The sequence below is a fragment of the Corvus hawaiiensis genome, chromosome 3, assembly GCF_020740725.1.
Source record: "Corvus hawaiiensis isolate bCorHaw1 chromosome 3, bCorHaw1.pri.cur, whole genome shotgun sequence".
Classification (NCBI taxonomy): domain Eukaryota; kingdom Metazoa; phylum Chordata; class Aves; order Passeriformes; family Corvidae; genus Corvus; species Corvus hawaiiensis.
The window spans coordinates 76,181,876-76,191,993 of NC_063215.1; positions in this window are offsets into that span (position 1 = coordinate 76,181,876).

Genomic DNA, 10,118 nt, shown 5'->3' on the forward strand with positions numbered 1-10,118 from the left:
CAGTCCCAAAGGACATTATGTGAATACGAAAGATTATTGACTCACGATGCCCTGGTTTTGTTCTCTGGCAACATCTCTTCAAGAACAGAGAGACACATATATAAATATGAGGACTCTAATGGGATTTTTTTCCCCTTCAGCTTAAGTCATTACTGCCAGCTGTGTTTAGGATCTTTATTAGCAAAATTACACGTATTGGTAACTTTGATCTCCATGTTGCATTGATGATCTAAGAAGCCAGATAGAAGGATGAAATAATGACATATTGCAGCAATGCTGAAAATGAAATTTTTTTCATCCTGTTTGCATGATGCCTTTCTTCTAATATTTAATTCCTTCGTAACATAATAAATAAAGGATGGGGCAAGAATAGCTTGCCTTGTTTTATACAAATCCTCAGAAATACTGTTGATATTAGACACAGACTTTTCGAACCTGCATCCTCTTACTGTTTTGGCTTCCTCTCAAGGACTTTTTTATTTCACTTTTCTTGGAGTCTCCTCTCTTCTTACTACCTTTGTTTTATGTCATGCATTTCTTTTTTATAATTCCTGTTAGACCTGCTTGGCAACTAGGAAACCTTTAATTTGCTGAGCTGTGGAAGGATGCTGATGGTTCCCACAGTTCTCTTTCCGTGCTTCCTCTTCCTTTGGCAGCTCTTTAGGGGTCTGGACCCTGGCGCAGATGTGTAGGCTCTGCTGTTTTCCACCAGAGTGGAGGAGCACAGAGGTAGGAGGGATATGATTGGTACAGGAGTCTAGGCAGGTCCTCTGAGGTCCTTGGGGCAGAGAAGAAGAAATATCTCTCCTGCATGGGAATGATGGGAGCAAGGGTCCGACAAACATGCTGTTAGTAAGCGCGCAAAGGTACTGAAATCTCCTACCAAGAGGGACCAGTGTGCCAAGCCAAGTGTGCAGGAGTCACTGCCTGGATGGTTATACCAGAGTCCTGGTTGCAGAGCACTGCACCCAAAACCTGGAGTCACCTTTCTCCTTCCTGTAGCAGGTTGCCATCTCTCCAGGCATTTTTAACACCTGAAGCAGTGTGAAAACATTGCTGCATTTTTTCAATTGCACAATAATTTGTACACAAGTCTTGTCTCCGTTTTGTTAACTGTTCATTCTGAAGTATTTTTATCTAAATATAGGCATTGTAATAGGTTTTTTCTTTTTTGCACCACTTATGTGTGTAAATAAACAGTATGTTTGAATATGTGAATAGTACAGATCACTTATGAACTGAGCCACCTCCAGCTATTTCAATCCTTAGATTGGATGAAAAATTAAATTTCAGTAAATTTAATTCTTTCAGCACAAGAAGTAAATACTTCTTCTGTCTTAGAGGTCTTCCTGTCTGATTTACATATGGATTTTAGCAGGAATAAATAAGTACCTGTTTCCATGTTAGTCTGTTGCTAACTGTACAGGAAGAAACATAGGTGTCATAAAATAAAAATCCCAAAGTTTACAAAAATATTATTTTAATGCTCAACAGTTTCTGATTAAGGCATTATTTTTTTCAAATCTTTTTCTTATGCTCTAAGTATGTTCCTGTTAATCTGTCTAATCTGATGCTTCAAGTTACTGGCCTTCAGAATGCTCTGGAGAGTTAAATTAAGTCCTTTACTTTCCCTCACTACCTTCCTCCACAGAGGTGTAAGTGGAGGTGCAGAGCTATTTCATTTGCACAACAAACTTGTAGTAGAGGCTGGGGGAGAATCTTGGATTCATTATTCTCCCTCCAGCCGACTCATGAGCTGCTCAGTGCTATCTCAGCTGCAGGGCTGTGAGTTGGCCATGTCACTGGGAAAACAACCCTGATGGTTTGTCCAGGAATTAAAAATCCCATGCTCCACAGCTGTTGATATTTTGCTTCTTGAGCCAGATTTAGGCAACGTATCAGTAGTTTATAAAGAAAATCTTTTATCTTTCCTGCCTCTGTTCAACTAAAGCTGTAAACAGGACACGTTGTGTAATTTTTCTAAGCTGAGCTTGGCTGAATGTGGCTGCAGCTGTTAATCAAACTGAGTAAATGTAAACATTTGATTGTCTGAAAAGTACTGAAAGGTATGCTTTGCTCTCAGTTGAAATCAGTCATGCTGACCCACAGGAGCATTGCAATATCTCTTCTGTGCTATCATCTGAATTAAGAGCTATCAGATAGACAGAAACCCAGCTCAAGAGTTTTGGCTCTGACAGTAAAAGCAAGGCTGCAGGTGAGGCAGGGGATCAATTTGCCCAGAACTTTCCAGCTCACTGGGTAAAATCTCATTTCAGTGTAAAATGTTCTACTGCTAAGACAGAAAGCTGTGTATGAAGTGCAGACATCTAGCTGGCAGGCTGCAGTGATGTGCTGGCCAGGTCAGAGATTTATACTAGCCTGCACCATGATTAGGTCACTGGCAACCTGTGGAAACAAAGCAGGTTGTACTACAAAGTAAAGGAGCTGCTTTCCAGGTCCTGAGGAGAAGGCTTACGTTTGCCAAAACATTCAGAAGTATCATAAACAGCCAAATGGAGACTGACATAAGTTCTTTATCTGAGACGTTTTATCTTGTCTGCCAAGTCCTTAGCTCCTGAAACAAAGAAACTTTGTCTTTGCTCATGCAGAGCATCTACAGCCAAAAGCTAGAGGTGAGTGACTCTGTCCTGTCAAGCTGCACTCTGTGCCTACCAGGTCCTTCCCAGAGCCATGGTCCTGGCACAGGCTCAGAGCCAGGGCAAGCCTAAGAGAAAGGAAGGGGCCACTGACCTGCAGTGATACCAGAGATGATGGAGGGGGTGAAGGTGTCATCCCCACTGGTCTCCAGGCACTGCTTTCCTAGAAGACAGGCCAATTCTGCTTGGGATGTGCAAGAACAGGAGTGGGAATTGTGAGCAGAAATCCAAGGGGACCCAAAGAGAGGCAAAAGTGCCAAGGGAGATAGAGAAATGTTGGTCTTTTGCAAAGCATAGAACAGGCAGCCATGGGTGGTGGAGGGCTTTTGAGCCCATATGACTCCCAAGAGAGCTAAGTAAGAGCTGTGAAGGCACACTTTGGGCTTTGTTTTGCCACTATATTACATTAAGCAGACCTGCACTGGTTACTGGCTACTTAATCCAGAGGTTGAATTTTGCAGATCATTGGTCACACCCAAGTTACCTGTAGAGATACGCATTTACATTAAGTACAGCTTGTTTTGGAGCTAGAAGAAGATGGCATCAGTTTTCTTCAGAGCTGAGTGGGACCATTCCAGGGTCAAATGGAGACACTCAAGGAAAAAGGCATCAGGGACCCCTTTAGTATGACATATGCCCTTTACTGTGGTAATCACCATGCTCACCATTCTGCCTTGCAAATGATGTTCTGAATTACAGCAGTTTACAGTGTGAAAAATTTCCCCCCATCTTTTATCACTTTTTCATCATGGTTATTATTTTGTCTTTGTTGGTTTCCTTCCTGCATTTTTTGAAGTACTTCCAGACAGGTTTGTTGCCCAGCACCCTCGGCACACGGGCTGTTGTATTCCCTTGGAGCAGCTAGCTGTTTCCTTAGAGGGACACAGTGCTGATTAGTGGATTACTCTATAACAGACATTTAAGAGGATTCCCTCCTCTTTGGAGATTTTCTTTCCATTCTGAGACATCTTTCTCCTTATGTTGACAGTCAGTTGAAAATGCTTGTTTGCCTTCAGAAGGAGGTTGGGTTTTATTGTTTTCCCTTAATGACTGAAGGCATAAGCAGATCTCACAAGGTGAGTCCTTTATGGAGCAGCATTTAAGTTAACAAAAGAATATTGATAAAAATTATGATTTTTAGATGTCTGAATTATGAATCAAGTTCTATTTAATGGATACTCTTGGGTGAGCCATACTATATAAACCAACAACAAATTAGGCTTGAAAGGCAGACTGATGTTGCTTAAAATTTTACATTGCATTTAAAACCATAAAGGAAAACATAAATAAAATAACTAGACTGGGACTCTGATCCTCAGAGCCATTCTTTCCTATCAGTATTAGACTAAGAATTTCAGAGCTTGAAAGAACTGATCCTCCTTTCTATAAAGCCCTCAACAAAAATAGGTCAACCAGGCGAATACCAGACCTGCAGTGGGTGAGCAACTCATATTAAACATATATCTCATCTGGGCCATGATGAAGACTTGTACAAACACTTATGTACAAAAAGGTTCAATGTTAACAGAGCAAGAATTAAAAATGCAACTTTTCCATCCTGAAGCCCTTAACTTTGAACAGGTAAATATACCCTTAATGTCATGAAAACAATGGAACATTCTCTGTGAGGTTGTTAAGTCCTGTACACAGCTCCCCTAGGGGGTGAACTCAGTGTTGCTGAGCAGGAGGGTACTTTTAGAAATGAAATGTAGTCCCTGGAGAGATTTGTGTTGACTACTGACTTACTTGCCCTGTCAGAAAAGAAAGGATGTCTCTGGCTTAAACCCATGGTAGCAAACTCGCAGAACCAATTAAAGAGGAAAAATATGACCAACAGAAATTGTAAGAGGAGAAAATAGAAAGAAGTCAAGATATTTTTATTGCATTCTTGTAGCATCAGACACAGCTAACTTCTGTCCTGAAATTCTGAAGCTGAGAATATCTTTGGCCTTCTGATAGTAATTTTAAATAAATCTTTGAAAACTGAGAACATTTCACAAAACTGAAGTTCTGCTGTTTGTTCTGAAGTTTGCTAATGTTCTGCCAATATTTAAGAAATGTACTATACAGTGTTCAGACAAACAAAATACTTGATCTGACTTAGGTCTTGGGTAAAATAATAGTCAAATTGTTACAGATATCAAATGATGATTGAAAAACAAAGCTATAAATTCTGATAGCATAATGGATGAAAAGTTACTGTTAAACAGAAGTTAAATATATCTTTGATGCAGTTTCTAATGACCAATGCAAAAGATCTGCATAATGGACTGTATTTAGACTTTGTAAAGCATTTTGCTCAATGTGTGTTTGAAGTTAGCACTGAGCTGTAGAGACACATTTTAAATGAATTAAGGATTGTGTGTGAGATGAATCTCATAGAACATCACTGAAGAATTATTATCAAATTAATTAACAGGGCACTCTTCAATAAGCTATAATTTGGCTGGCAATCTTCAATGCATACATAACACAGAGGAGAAAATATAAAATAGATAAAGTTTGCCAGTGGATTAAAACTGGTGGTCCTATGCAAAAATGAGAACACAGCAGTTGGAGAAGGGATCAGAGAAGGATTACAGATAGTGATTAACTTGCAATACAAAACTGGGACACATCTGAGGAGACCTAGAAGTGTAGCAGAGCAATTTTGCTTTGAACTCATCAGACACTGAAGATTCAATGCTGCTGTCAACCAGAAAAAGATAAAACAATTAGAGAGCTCATGTAAAAAAGAATACCAGAAAAAATTGAAGAGATGGAGAAATCATTTATATGGCAGCATTTAAGCTGCCTCAACTGTTTAGATAATCAAAAAGATTGGTCTTGGTTGTTTTATTTGAACACCTTCATGTCTGGGGCAAAGCAAATATTACATTTTTATTTAATCCATACAAGAAAAGATAACAAGAATCTGTAGCCATATATTTTTAGTAGTGCTCAAGGAAAATGAATGAAAATGATCAAGGGAAGTGGTGAGTTCGTCATCCCATGCAGTAACCAAACAGAGGTGCCTTTGACAGTACTGAGAATGAATGAAGTGACAAGAATGGGAGAAAAGGACCTCCTCCACAACACAGCCATAGGACCTGAATCCTTTAAATCCAACATAACTCAGTGTTGATAGGAAAGGTGCTTGGCCATATTGCTTCACTCAGATCCTTTCTAGGAGGCAGTTAGTGAACTCTGGAAAAACCTTAAACAATGATCCCAAAGTCGTTCTTCATTTTTCTGTAAATTATAGTAAAAGTGGTAGATTAGTAACAAAGTTTGAAGCAAGAAACCTTTTGTCTGCTCCCACATCCTTAGCTCTCCAGCTGTTGGTTTTCATTAACAGAATGCAGTTATATTTGAGAAGACAAAGATCTGGGTGTTGGTGACATTCATCACCAACATTTAACTCCATGTCTGCAGAATAATCCAGCACAGGAGATAAGACAGACAATGGACTTGTGAGCCACCTGCATCTACTTTAATCTTTTTGTCATCCAGGAGAAGTTACAAGGCCACTGGCATCTTCTGCAACTCTGCATGACACCAGAAAAAGCTCCAGATGGTCCTCCCTTGCTCCCATTCAACATTCCCATCTTGGCTGGTGTGTCTAAAAATGTTAATTTAGGTGTAGAGGTGATCATTTCTTAAAGTGACAGAGTTGTGGGAACCAGCTAGATGCTCAGAAGCACAAAAAAATTTTGCTTGAGTTGAGTGCTAGCTAGTTTAAAACTCAGGAGGTGCCCTTGGGATGGGTATTTTGCAGTTGGCAGTCAATTGCCTCATAACTCACGTCAACTTATTCTTAAAAGTAAATCAAGCAGGAGAGTATTTATTGAGTGTTGGGTAATTGCTGAATAAGTGCTATTAGTTTCTTTTAAATAGAGAACCAGTTGCCAAAGTTGTGCCTGACAGCCAGTTTAGACTTATGGGGAAATTGTAGGTCTGGGCAAATTTCACCTGGACAAGCAATGTTAATTGGATTTGGGAGATGAATGCTAATAGAACTCCATTCTCATCACTAAGGTTGTGGTTATGTGGAAGGGTGAATTCAGAAGAAAGGGATTCAGAACCTCAGGGGAAGATAGAAAGGGTGTGTCTTTGGGATGGCCAATATTTCAAGCCCTTCAGAGGAGGCTGTGCACAGGTTTGAAGGTGAGCGTGCTGAGAGCCTGTGAGGCTGTGAAGCCCTGGGCCTGGGTTAGTTTCGTCTTGGTGCAAAGAATCTTTGAATATTCAAGTGTGTGTTTTGGAGTTGCTGCGAAACATATCCCTCTGGTGTTGAGGAAATGCAAACTTAAATTGGGTATTGCAATCCATGATGTCATGGGAACATTATATGGTGAGATCATATCTACTTTGGGGTCCTCTTTTGAGCAGAATCCATCTTAGGAGGACAGTAAATTTTTGAAAAGTCCTTGTACTGGGATTTAATTGGGTTACTGTGGGATGCCAGACCTGTGCTCACGGTGTCTGCTCCTTTTTTTTCTAGCATGGGTGAGTCACTAATGCCATCTGCTTTATCCTTTTCTTATGTTAGGTACCTGAAAAGTAAATTTCACTTTTACAGCTTTCTTGACAACAGAAAAGGATCAGAGTTTTTAACGCCACTTAAAATATGATTTCATGAAGTGCTGTTATTTTAAAAAAAAAAAAATTTCTTTGTGTCAGCTGGCACTTTTTTTCCAGTTGTAACAATTTACAGGCTCTTCATGGGTTTTGGTCTGTGTGCAGCATGCCTACAGGGACATTTTTGGTCAGAACTGGGAATAAACACTGAGAACCAGACTGTATTTCCCACCTCCTAATGGCAGGGTTATTTTAAAAAACTGTTAAATACTAGGTACTTGCTGCTGGTTTTAGTTGTTTCTGTGAAAAATGAAGCTTGTCCTTGAGGAGTTTGTTCTGTTACTCAGAATTATGCTAGCAAAGATATGATTCACCCTTTTTCTGGCTGAGAATCTAGTTGTTCTCTGCAAAATGATCTCTGAGATGTGTATCAATAACCTCAGATCTCAGCAGGGCTTTGCTTCTGTCCTGCAGATGACATAGCACAGAGAGCACGCGGGTGGTCTGCCAGAGCTCATGTGCCAGCGTCAGGGAATGCTGCACATTGTGCAGTTTTCCAAGCAATAAATAAATAGACTTGTTGTGAAGCACAGATTATTTTACTGCCAATAAGATGCACACACCATTTTAAGGCAGTGTGCTGTGCCTGCAATTCACAGGGTCATTCCTGATGAAAGGAACAGTTCAACACTAACCCTCTATTCTGCACTGTGTGCCAAAAACCAACAGTAAACAACTACTGCACTAACTTGGCAACATATTTGGGGGCAATACAGAACTTTGGTCTCCACCCCACCTGCATTTCTGCTCTCTTTTCAGTGGGGTGAGAAAGTTGTCCAAGAGCACTCTGTTAGGTAATATCAGTTTTAGACAGGATGAAAAATGAGTGAGAATTGCAGTATCAGGGGGGAGCAAAGTCCATACAGCAGAGGAAGAGTTAATTTCTGCCCAGAGCAAAGGTACTGAAATTGAAGTACACAAATTCATTTACTTTCTATAATTTCATAACAAAAAAATGAAGCCAGAGGTAATGCCATTTTGCCATAGATTCTCACCGAACTATGGCTCATTAGTTACTTTATGTTGCTTAGCATGGTCTGTTTACATCTACAGAAATTCAGCTAATTCAATGAGTCCCTTCTCTCCTCACAGACATCCCAGTATTCTTGCCTATCTGACCATGCCCTGTGGGTTTGCCATCCATGTGGTGTATGCAGAGCTGAGCACATATGCTTATTTTGAGGAAGAAAAAAATCCCCTGTTGAGATGCGTTCCAGCTACACTGGCAATCATATGGGCTATTTCAGGCCAGGTCTGAAAGTATTTCACCATGATTCACTCTACCTTTTCTATGTTTTTATGAGACCAGAGATCAGAATCATGGAACTCAGGTCCAGGACTCTTTGAAATGTCACATTTGAAGGGTACAGTTGAAATCTCTTTTTGTCTAAGCCATGGCTCTTTCAAACCCTTTATTTTGACACAGACTAAAATGACCTTTCCAAAACTTCTTACATGCATCATTCCCTATATGTCCCTAACACCATGCTCATATTGCACCCTTCTGCTGGACAATGGGTGATGGAGGACAGTGGGAGACCACTTTGTCAGTAAGGAGCCGTGGGGATGTTTCCTGCATGCTTTGAAGGGTCAGCAGAAGACCATGGGGTAGTTGACAATCAGATTGGAGCTGCTCATGAGCAGATTGGTATTTCCACTCTGACAGGGACCAAGGGTGCGCTGGGATCAGGACTGCAGCCCTCTGTTTGCTCTGCTGTGTAATGACCTCGTGAGGTCCCAGAGACCCTTCCTTAGCTGATTTAAGGTTAATTACCAGCACTAATAAATGCGTGGTACACGTTTGTTCACGTTTTTCCTACAATCAAGTCTTTATTAATGCTGATGGCAGGAACTAGCCATGGTATTTCATAACACATTCTGTGTATCTGCAGCGAAGTGGTGCATTTATGATAACATAAGCATGCAGATAAATACAAATACCAGAACAGATGTTTTTCTAATCCTTTTTGACTTTCAGTGAACTCAGGGTTTTGTTTAAGGAGACTTACTTATGATCCCCAAATGGTGTTCCACTGTTATTGCCTTCAGAGTTGATAATTTTCCCTTTGTTATGAGAATGAACCATAGAGACCAAAGCCACCCCAGGATTTAATCTTACCCAAACCAGCAGCTGGTATTATTTCCAGTATATAGTTCAAAGTACACAAATTACCAGTTTAAAACTATACCTTAAAACTCCATTCCAGGCACACTAAATATTATGTTCCCTTTACTCAAGATATATTTCCTCAGCAGCACAGGAGTATAGTCTTGACTTGGTCTCCCATTTCCGTGAAATTCTTTGTTTAAGTCATTCCACAGTGAATTTTGTAGGTGAGGAGCCAAGTAAGTGAGTGAATGAACTGCTAGCAAATTTTTGACTGCATGGAATGGTTAATGATCCCAATTTTATTCCCATTTTTAGATATTGACATGATTTTTATGCAAACTGGAAGGATTGTTTAGAATGTCTCATCTTCACCTATACTCTCTTTGTACACACACACACACACACACACACACACACACACACATTTCCAGGATTTAAAGTCAATGTTTCAGCCAATGAAACTTCAAGGAGGCACGGCTTTTCATCTTAGGGGAAAACACTGTGATGTGCCACTGGACTAATATTTAATACATGAAAATTCTAATCACAAAGCCACAGATTTTTTCCTGAAACATTGAGGATCCCCATTCATGGCTTCCTTTCAAGGAAGCTGAAAATGCAACTGTTAAGACACACTAGACTGCTCAGCAAAAAGTCTTGCTCTCTTGGCACCAGAACACCCATCTCCCTCTCACCTTGCAGGTATTTGAATCGCTATAGATTTGCCTTCT